We start from the raw sequence: 11,761 nt of genomic DNA on the forward strand, positions 1-11,761 counted from the left end.
ATCCCCTTCAATGCTTCCTTTATCAAATGAAAACAATTTGAGAGATTTCAGTATTTCCTCATATGACAACTCCTCCATCCCAAGCAAAATTTTATCAACTCTTCTCTGAATCCTTTACAATAGTTCAATGTTCTTCCCAAGGTAAGGAGTCCAACACTGAACATGATACTTCAAATATGACCTAACCAGTGACCACCTACACAATGAAATTATAACCTCTTTAAACTTGTATTAAATATTTCTGTAGATACAATCTAAATTGCTATTTGCCCTACCACTAGCAACATCATACTCCTTGGATGTCTTAAGAGATTGATCAACTATCCACCAAGATCCCTTTCCTTCATGACACTGTTAAGGTTATTCCCATTCAAATTGTTTTATAATTATCAAATTATGATAACCCACATATATTGTCTTGCATTTATTATAATTAAAACTAATTTGCCATTTATTTGCTCAACTCACTAAATAATCTAAATCCTTTCATAAAGCAGCAGCATCCTCTTCATAGCTAGCAACATCCAAAACCTTAATATCATCTGCAAATTAAACTTATTGACCATTCCTGAACCCATGTCATTGATGCAAGTTATTAACCGTTTGGCACTGATTAACAACTTTTAATGTTTGGCATGGCACTGAATATATATGTTTGATACTTCAACTAATTATGGTATCAGTACTAAAAGCATGATATCTCAGCAATAACTCAACAAACATCCCTGAAATATTCAGTGATTGTACCCAATACTATATATGTTAAAAAGCAGAGATCCTAAGACTGAGCCATGAGGTTCCCCACTTATAATATTAATCCAACTTAATTGAACTCCATTTCTAACAACCCTCTGCTTTCTTCCATCCAGCCACTCTTCTAATTAATTTATCCACCACACCTAGAGATTTTTTTCCTACAAGCATCTTATGTAGCACTTTGTCAAATGCTTTCTAAAAATTCATATGCACCAAATCTACATCCTCGTTCTTATCTACGTAAGCCGTAACCTCATCAAAAAATGTCAAGATTTTTCTGTGGTGAAACCATATTTACTATCCAATAAAATTGTAAAATGTGTTGAATGTCTTTGTAAAGAATCTTCTATCAGACTTTCCCAAACCTTTCCCACAACTGATGTGAGACTAATGGGTCTGTAATTACTGGGACAATTTTTATCAGCTCCCTTGAAAAAAAAAGAGTGACATTAAATAACTTCAAATCCTTTAGCACCTGCTCACTACTCAAGGACTTACAAAAATTAGTAGCAAATTTTTTTTATATTATTCATGACAAGTTATTAGTCACCACAACAGACTAACTGTAACATGTCACATAAGTCTAACCACCTTCATAACCCTTAGTGAAATACTATCTGGATCAGGAGTACTGTCATTCTTTAAAGTTTCACTTTTTTTTTAAGAAGCTCAGAATTAATGCAGTCACCTTGTTCAATCTTGTTGCAATTTATCAAGTGTTCAAGATATGAAATACTGCTTAAATCTTCATTAATAAATGCTGAATAAAAAGCAAAATTTAATTACCCAACCATCTTATAGAACACGTTACAGCAAGAAACCCAATTCTTAGAAATAAAAGTTCTGAGATGGTTTGACTGGGTAATAACATCACTGAAACATCATAAATTTACATTAAAGTTCTTTCATTACCTGGTCAAGCTGTCTTAAAATGTTACAAGAGTATTTTGAATGTACAAAAAAAAAGAAAATGGTGTTTTTGTACCATTGAAACAGTGCCCTACTGCTAGTAGTCAGATACATACCGATTACAATACAATAACGTATTTAAAAAAAAAAGTATTACCTTTACTAAAAGTAGTTATGTTAAATACTATGTTAGTATTACTTTTGACGTCCTTATCCCAAAATGGATACCGACTTACTGGATGAAGTTCAGAAAAGGACTACTACCTCTAGTACTCGAACAATTCCAGAAACGAAGAGGTTACCTCACACTGTCACAGTTTATATTAGTATTACTACAGCTTAAAGCCTAAACTTAATAAGAAGTTATATTATTTTGGAGAACTGAATGAAAGTATTAATGTCTCCGATTCATTTGTGCTACATTAAAAAAAAAAAAAAAAAAAAAACAGGATGAAAGGACACAAGTTAAAGTCTTGGAAATTATTAACACTAACTGAGTAGGATCCAATTTAGAATAACCTCAAGTTCAATAACTTTTTTTTCTTACTGGAGCGTAGGATCTAATTCAAAATATAATTTGTGAACTTCATAATGGATTACTCAAACACAACTTAAAAACTTACGTTTTTATGAAACTTCGTTTTTCAGGACAAAAATATGAAGCTAGACTAGACTATAATATGATAAAAGATAAAAAAACACGTAAACAACAAAAGTCAAAAACAACATTCATAGCTTGTTAATATTGATATTATTGAACTCCACATTTATCAACATTACTGCCCCCTATCGCCCTGAGGACAAAAAAGTACCTATTTTTCATATTATTCACAGCAAGTTATCAGTCACCACAATGACAAACTGTAGTGTGTCATATATACCTTTAACATATATTGAATACAAACACTAAACACAATGAACTAAAATACGATTTAACAAAAGTAAAGGTTTGATTGTAAAAAGTTCACGTACAATAATCATATGATATAATAAATATTTGAATGCAAAGGAGAATTTCCGAACCGAATAGTCGAAACAAAACAAAAAGGGACCTTCTTTATTTGTATTTTCAGCCACATGAGGTTTTGCATTAACTCGCATAAATGGTGAGGGAAATATACCTTTTACCGTTACAAGATATAGAAAAAACAAATATATCCCAAATCCAATACATTGTAATTACTTTGCTTATATTAGTGTAGTATTTTTTAACTGAATAATTTCCCTCACAGTGAATAAGTAGTAACTGCAGAAAGAGGAAATTCGTTAGATAATATATCACAGAGTAACGATCTGACTTTTCCTTACTTTGAACTGAGACTGACAAGGGGAAAGAAACTGAACACGACACTATAGGTTAACAATCTTTATTGACAAATAGAAACACACGCAAGTTGTGAAATCTAGAGAATGGGCAAGAGTAAGAAATTTAACAAGTCTTTTTCAACAGTTCAAGCTGGAAGTTAAGTTTCAAGATAAACGTGCAAATAAATGTGAAATTAAACTATTCCTTAAAATGTTCACTAACACGAAACATAAGTAAAACCTAAAAATTAGCAGAAACAAATAATCTAAAAATATTAAGTGTGAAAGCTAACTCTTGAAATAAAATATACCTGAATCTAAAAAACGAACTATATACACTGCTGGCCAAAATCTTAAGGCCAATGAGCATAAAGAAAAATATGCATTTTGCGTCGTTAGACTCAACCACTTATTTGAGTAGAGCTTCGAAAGATGAAAATAAGAAAAGGGAAATTAAAAATAACAAACTTTCTAGCATTTAATAGGGAAAATGTGATCACTATGAAAATGGCCTAAATACTAACTGATTAAAAGTTTAAGATCATACCAAAAAGAAGTCCTAAACATGGTAGGAAATGGCCAACAAGAGGTTTCAGTAGGGAGTTGCACGGCCGTCATTGCGAATAACTTCAAACATTCTCTTTAGCATGGTCGATATAAGCGTTTGTAGAAGGCTGGCTGGAATGATATTCCAAGTGGTGAAAATGGCTTTACTGCTTGGAATTGACGTCCATTTCTATAGACTTCCCTTGCCATCCACCCCCAAACATTTTCAATGGGTTTCAGTTCGGGCGAACACGCTGGATGGTCAAAAAAATCACGTTATTCGCCATGAAAAAGTCCTTTGTCCTGCGGGCATTGTGGATTGCAGTATTGTGCTGCTGAAAAATCCAGTCATTTCCACACAAGCAAAAGCTATCAGTCAATAAGGATGTTCTCTCCAACATGCCAATGTAGTCAGCTGCTGTTTGACACCCCTGTATAACCTGAAGCTCCATTGATCCATGGAAGGAGAAAGCACCCCAGACCATGATGGAACCTCCTCCACTGTGTCGTGTCGAAAACGTCTCTGGTAAGATATCCTTATCGTGCCAGTTACGTTTGAAGCCATCTGTACCATCCAGGTCAAATTTTTCTCATCAAAGAACAAAACCTTCGTCCACTTTTCTACGTCCCTTGTTTGGTGCTTCTGAACAAAGTTTAACCGAGCTGTTTCGTGGTGTGGAATGAAACGTGGCCTTTGAAGACGTTTACAGTTTTTAAAGCCTTTTTCTCGTAGATGCCGTCTTGTTGCTCTTGAGTTCCATTCTGCGTCCGTAAGACCCTTAATCTGGTTCGAAGATCGGCTGGTGTCTTGCCCGACAACCCTTCGAATCCTCCTGCACAACGCTGGCGAAATTTTCTTGGGCCGACCACTTGAAATTCTCGTTCCGTATCTTTCAGGGTCTTTTAAGAAATTTGCAACAGCAGTTTTACTACGCCCAATCTCACCAGTGATGACACGTTAAGAGAGACCTTGCTTTTGCAGCTCGACAATTCTGCCATTTCAAACTCTGTCACCTTTTTAGTCTTTGTCATGTTTTTACCCAATGTAACACTGGAGATTTCAGTAGGAGAGGTTGACAACGCTAATGCTTGAACACAAATGATTAAATTTCGTTACGTCTTTACCAATTAACGCTTCGTTTCAGTATGGTATTAAACTTTGACCAGCTAGTATTTAGGCTAATTTCATAGTGTTCACAGTTTCCCTATTAAATGCTAAAAAAGTTGTTTTTTTTATTTTTCCTTTTCTTATTTTCATCTTTCAGAGCTCTACTCAAATAAGTGGTTGAGCCTAACGACGCAAAATGCATATTTTTTCTTTATGTTCATTGGCCTTAAGATTTTGGCCAGCAGTGTATATGTAAAAACGGCTGGTATGGATAGAAAAAGCTCTATGTAGAGGATCGAACAACGTTTCGACCTTCCTTGGTCATCGTCAGGTTCACAAAGATGACCGAAGAAGGTTGAAACGTTGTTCGCTTCTCTACATAGAGTTTTCTCTATCCATACCAGCCGTTTTTAAATATATTAAGTTTATATACGTTTATTTACGTTTCGCTAGTTTCTGTTTGTTTGTTTTTTTTTATTTCGCGCATAACTACAAGAAGGCTATCTGCGCTAGCCGTCCCTAATTTAGCAGTGTAAGATTTGAAGGAAGACAGCTAATCATCACTATCCACCGCCTACTCTTGGGCTACTCTTTTACCAACAAATAGTGGGATTGACTGTAACATTATAATGTCCCCACAGCTGAAAGGGTGAGCATGTTTAGTGTGACGGGAATTTGAACCCGCGATTACGAGTCGAGTGCCTTAACCACTTGGTTATGCTGGGCATTGTTCATTTCTATTTACAGAAATAGGAATGTATTGTTTGATCAGTTCGGCACTTTCGCTATTAATGACACCTTCGGTAGTAAATTCAATAATATCTCGTGATTTTTGGCCACTTTAGGATACTTAGATTAATTCTAAATACGATTCTGAATTTAAAATGCACAACAATAAAGTATTCAAAGTAAAGACGTGAAAGTTGTAAAGAGGATGTGATGGTCTATAAAACTTCTAAATCCCTGATCTCTAACAATATTTCTATAATATTGAAAGCATTTTGGGTTTAATTTTCGCAGTGTGAAACCTCGATTATGAAAAATGCGAATGAGTTATGAGCTCTATTTTCAACATCTTGTAATGATGAACATGTTTTGTTGTATCTAATAGGCGGAGAGTGTCAACCTACAAACTTAACTTGTTTGAAACATTCATATTTCCAAGTGGAAAGTTTATAATTTCAAAGTTGAAAGTGCCAGACTTGGAAACTTGTGGTTTGTTTAATTGGTCTTTTAATTATTTCACTAGCTGATGTCCTGGCCACGCCCATTCTTCCTCATACTCAGTACTGATCTTCAACAAAATCTATATGTCTGCCGCTTGACCAAAATATTAAATTATGTGATCCAAGAAGTGTTTAAACACTTTATGAAAGTTTGTGGTAAGTAGCAGATAAAAACAAAAAGCTTCTATAACACTCGCCAATCAACAAAATCATAGACATAATTAGTTAAATTCTTAAAAGCCCGAAACAGACACATCTATCCAAAACTACAAGAACAGGTTGTAATCACCCAAATAATTCTGACCAAGCTTTGCTCAGTAGTTGGAATGTTGAATTTCAAATCTTTAACAGTTCATGTCTCGTGCCACAGCACTTTTGTAACTGTTGGTGTGTTATAAGGATGATAGTGAAATTTCATTTTTCGGTCAGAAATGATCAGCCCAAGAACTAGCGGCGGGTGCTGTTGCCTCGCTGCCTTTTCTTTAATATATCAGTTTAATATTAAGAATGACAAGTTCAAACATTCAAATATCCAAAAACAAACCAAATAAATATTTCAGTAGGAATTAAGTAACTTTTTCGCTACATCGTACTGATGATGAATTTTTATTCATAGAAAAACACGTATAAATAATATACGAAAGTGGATCAGCAGTACGTCTCACAGTTCAAATCCAGGTTTCAATAAATACGGTAAGCAGAGCACACATTGCTCATTGTTCGGCTTTGTGCTAAAAAACAAACAAAAATACTTGTACTTCAACATGTACATACAGCGCATTAGATTGGACTGTGTGTGAAACAATGAAACTGAACAAAGTTTTTATTATGAAATAGATAGAAAAAATTACTGTGTACGTACTTGCGCAGACGAAAAGAAAATTGATTCTGCTGAATTTTGATGACATTCACAGCTTATGTTTTCTCTGTGTTGACTTATGCCGAATTAAATACGTTGATCTCAAAATATCACTACACATGTCGACCTCTAAGTAGAAAGTTAACTATGAGAAAACGCCTGCATTCAATAGGTAAACTCGTTTTGTCTGTTTATGTTTTTTTGTACAGGCGACAGTGTCACCTGTTGGCCTATATTCTGTCACGTCACTAGTCAGCTATAAAATGCACACATGGTCGATTTGGTCAGGAAAGGATATTAATTTTACTGCAACATCCTTTCAGGCAATATTTTTTGTTTTCCTGATGCAAAGTTATATAACAGTATGAGATTTCTACACTCTATTAACCACAAGGAATCGAACCCCGGATTTTAGCGTAGTAAATCCGTGAACTTACCATTAGCCTTGCATGTGACCTGTTAAAACAGAGTAGACATTATCAACCGCAAAGAACAAAGAAACAAATCAATTCTAAAAAACAATCGTTACAAGTTTTTGGAACAAACCGTTATATTAAAACTGCATGGAAATTCTTTGTTTAGAATTAAGCACAAAGCTACACAATGGACTATTCGAGCTCTGCCCACCACGAGTATCGAAACCGGTTATTAGCGGTGTGAATACGCAAATATACTGTGCCACTGAGGAGCGCATAGAAATTAGCTGAGCGAAATAATTTTAAAATACCTATATTACTAAAGCAACTAAAAAAACAAAAGAACGAATGATATGCCGGAAGATCATACGCTTCTATCTAAACAAGAAAGCAGTAAAACATAGTATGAGGTTTGCTTGGATTTAAGTACAAAGCTACACAAGTGGCTCCATGATCTGCTCGCTACGGGTATTGAAACCCGGTTTCTAGCGGTGCGAAGTTGCAAACATATCGCTGTGCCAGTGTGTGTGTGTGTGGGGTGGAGGGGTAATGTAAGGGTACTTAACTCGTACTAAAGCATTTATTTTTAGGAATAGAACCTTTTCTGAACGTTTTTCTAGAAGACGCGTCTGTTGTTTTTTGCGCTTTTTTAAATAATATTATTTGTGAGAAATAATAATTAAATTATTTACCTCAAATTTTCTTTTCTGCTACTTAGTGTGGTTTTAATGTTAAATACATATCTAAGTTTGTGAACACAATATGCGTTAGGGTTAAAATAAGAAGCATCAGACCAAGAAAGCTTTGTTTTCTACATACTGTTGAGAACCTGAATAAGAACACAGTACCAGGTATTTAGCTCGTGCTGAAATAATTAGAACCTGTTCTGAGAGTTTTATACCTTTGTGTGTAGCTTTGTGCGAAATTCGAAACAAACAATAACCCTATAATTGCTCATAAATATAAAGGCTATTATAAATGAAAAATAAAGTCTGTAAGCTGGTTGCTAGAGTATACTGTACGAGTAATCTTAAAGGCTGGAGGTTGAGAGTTATAATAGGTGGTTGGATTTTCATACTAATATAATTTGTCTATTGTACTACCTATGCTAACTTATTAATTTTAACTTTTACTACTATAAAGGAAGCTGGAATGCGTCAGAAGATAATGTTCCCTTACTCACCCTCAATGGTAGGGCCTTATTTATATTCTTTTATCTATCATCTTACAATTCTCTTTGGAGCAGCACATTCCCACAACTGTCTGCAGACAATGAAATGCAATTATAAATGTGAGAAGTTATGGACTTGAGCAGATACATCTTATTCTCCTTACTTTTCCTTATTTGTTTTCTTGATATTTTTTCTTCTTTTTTTTTAAATGTGTCATCAGTGAACGGAGGTTATGACTGGTTTAGATTTGATTTGAATTTCGCGCAAAGTTATACGAGGACTATCTGCGCTAGCCATCCCTAATTTAGCAGTGTAAGACTAGAGTGAAGGCAGCTAGTCATCACCAACCACCGCAAACTCTTGGGCTACTCTTTTACCAACAAATAGTGGGATTGACCGTCACGTTATAACGCCCCCACGGCTAAAATGGCTTGCACGTTTGGTGTGATGGGGATTCAAACCCGCGACCCTCAAATTACGAGTCGAGTGTCTTAACCACCTGACCTTTCTGGGCCATTATGATTGGTATGTGGGACATTCTTACCGCAATGTAGGTTCTACTTCCTCAGTCACCTCCAAAATCCAAGGCATATCTTGTATTCCATATAAGAGCTTGTGTCCTGGTGATTGTTTTACCATACGAAGTGTCTTTGTTGTAGTTGTTAAAGTTTGCTTAGATAATTAAAATTTCTCACCGTAGGTTTAGTCTTTCACTCCTTCCTTTCGATATTAGTATTTACATAACTGTTTCAAAAATGTATTGACGTGTATGAGATATGATGTTTTGAAATAAATAGCAAACTAAATCTCTATACTAAGCAGCAAAAGAGAGAATACGAAGCTAAAAAATCCATTTCAGGCATGAGAGAAAACAAAACTGTAAGAAGGCACCTACAATATTATCAAGTTGTTGCTGAAACAAACTGTCTGAAGTTTATTAAAATATGAATGTAATAGTAGTTGGATATAATGACGAATGTTATGTTCCAAAAAAAGGTCATATTTCTTGAGAACAGAAATCATTTGATACATTTGTTGTGTGTTCCATCTTTGTCTCATGACAGGTGTTAATAATCTCAATAGGATTTTGAGTCCATTGTACTTCACCAGTCCCACCAAACATGCTCATCCTTTCAGCTGTGTGGACTTTATAATGTTACGGTCAATCTCACTATTCGTTGGTAAAAGAGTAGCTCAAACTTAGTGGTGGATGGTGATGATTAACTGCTGACGTAGACAACTCTAGTTTAGCTTTGCGTGAAATTGAAAACAAACCAAATACTTCATTATACAGAAACTTAAATTAAGGTATGTTAACAATGTTATGACGTTTCGTCGAATTCATTATTCGATAACGTACAGCGGACCACTGTTTACTAATTGTATGTATATATACGTTAAAGATTTCTTTTTCACCAAAGAGGAAATGGAAAAAGAGAATCTGTGACCTGAAGACCTAATGCATACTTTGACTGGTGAAACCGCAGTACACAGCACGTTAAATATTTGTGATTAATATGCAATTCGTATCAACTGTCAACAAAAGGCATGAAGTCAAGCCATACAAATTCGTAAAACGGTTCAATGTTTGTTTCTGAACTTCGTTCAAAGCTACACGAGGACTATCTGCGCTAATTGTCCCTAATTTCGCAGTGTAAGACTAGAGGGAAGGCAGCTAGTCATCACTACCTACCGCCAATTCTTGGAGTACTCTTTTACCCAAAATAGTTGGATTGACCGTTAAGTTATAACTCCTCCACGGCTAAAAGAACGAGCATGTTGGGATTCGAACCCGCTACCTTCAGATCGCGGGTCGAGCGTTTTAACCACCTTGCCATGCCAGTCCACGGTTCAACGAATTGTATTGAAAACTGAGGTTGAAAGTTCAAAATAATTTGGACTGTAAATGAAAGAACAGCAAGAATCATAATGACAGTAATGTTATTGTCACGAACAAAGCAATACTCAGTCACGAAAGAGAAATTCATTTGTGGCAATATAATCTATGATACAGGGGTCTGTAGGATTCAAAGACATGTTTTCTTTTGTGGGCGAAAAAAAACACGTTTGTGTTGGTACGATCTGATAGGCATGCAAGTAATCTGCTAAGATATTTATGAAATGTTAGGCCCAGGACAAAATTTTCTTCATGAAAAAGAAAATACATGGGAAAAACTATGGAAATTAGATTATTTTTATTTATAATTAGAAAGAAAAAAAGGCGAAAACATCATAAATAAACTGTTCTAGACCCGAGTTGCCAAACCACATAAAATTGAAATTTAAATCACCAAATCTTGTTGGATGCATTACACCTGTTTTATTATGAATAACCTTTTATTGTTTGTGAACTTCTAACCTGTCACAGCTCGAGAACTTTGAGATTTTAATATAAAGTTTTTTTAATTAAGGTCATGATTTTTGTCCACTCGTTATCTTATTTTGTGACCAGTGAGCATGTCTGTATGAAGGTACTGGATCTGAATTAACCCTCTAACCGAGGTAAAGATAATACGCCAGAATAATTACTGCGTAAATATTACAGTTTCCAGGCCTTGTTTCCGTGTCATATCGTCTTGAATTGAGGTTATAGTTATTTAGAAAGATATTACAGAGACTTGTAGAAGTTAGTTATGAGTTGAAGGGTTTACATGAAAGTGAATGTGACGTCAAGCAATCTAGAATTGTAATATTGTAGCATCATAACTCTGGTCTGACATAACAGTTTCGTATCATAATTCTTTTTTACCGTATCTTTATCTCTTGCAGATGGTTTACTCTAAGCTAATTAGAATATGTAAAAATCTCATTAAACTACTTGTGACTAAAAGATATTTTTAAACTATGTTCGTTTGCCTTTTCTTTCCTGTCGGAAATAATTATCTGAATAAAACTTCCGGGTTATAATGTATTCTACATACCTGACACTTTTTTGGGCCATTAGTCCATCAAAATACTAAACTTTTACCATAAATCTAGATACCATAGTCATTAACAAAGCACAGAAAAATGAAATATTTATTTGGTGATTTTTTGCAGGCGATGTATACCTTGTTAGCTGCAACTTATCAACAAGTTCCCAACAAACCTCTTAACATCTCTGGTTGATATATACCTACGATATCTAATTCTAGGCTGTAGTCTCACCAATACACAGGCGCCTTTCATTTGGTAGATGTGTTCCTGACACTACTGATAAAAACTTCAACCTGTACCATTTGGGTTGACATTAGGCTCGAACATTTTTATTTCCATTTACACTGTAGCATGACAGCTAGCTCTCTCCTTCTTCTAAGGAAAAGATCTCACCTATGATCGTTTTATTTACGCAACCCTTCCCATGGTCGCACAAGGCCTATCATCGAAGGTCGCTATAGGCGGAGGTCTAATACACCAAGATACTAAATTCTCTTTCGCAAGACACAGCTTCAACTCATCCACTTTGTTTACTCTACATTTTACCT

The 11,761-nt window shown here is 35.0% G+C and overlaps 1 protein-coding gene across 11 annotated transcripts in view; it reads right to left on the bottom strand.

Annotated features, from left to right (window-relative positions):
- Positions 1–11,761, bottom strand: part of LOC143249751 (AP-4 complex subunit epsilon-1-like) — a 140,894-nt gene that overhangs the window by 102,522 nt on the left and 26,611 nt on the right. The window contains exon 1 of one of the 11 annotated variants that reach the window (XM_076500103.1): positions 2,289–2,455. The exons of 7 other annotated variants lie outside the window; for them this stretch is intronic. The gene's annotated coding sequence lies outside the window, so the exon portion shown is untranslated. Of the gene's footprint in view, positions 1–1,054; positions 1,076–1,901; positions 2,026–2,288; positions 2,456–11,761 lie in introns of those variants that run through there. 3 more of the 11 variants (XM_076500104.1, XM_076500106.1, XM_076500107.1) reach the window with 3 other exon arrangements.

The sequence above is a fragment of the Tachypleus tridentatus genome, chromosome 4 (assembly GCF_004210375.1).
Source record: "Tachypleus tridentatus isolate NWPU-2018 chromosome 4, ASM421037v1, whole genome shotgun sequence".
Lineage (NCBI taxonomy): Eukaryota > Metazoa > Arthropoda > Merostomata > Xiphosura > Limulidae > Tachypleus > Tachypleus tridentatus.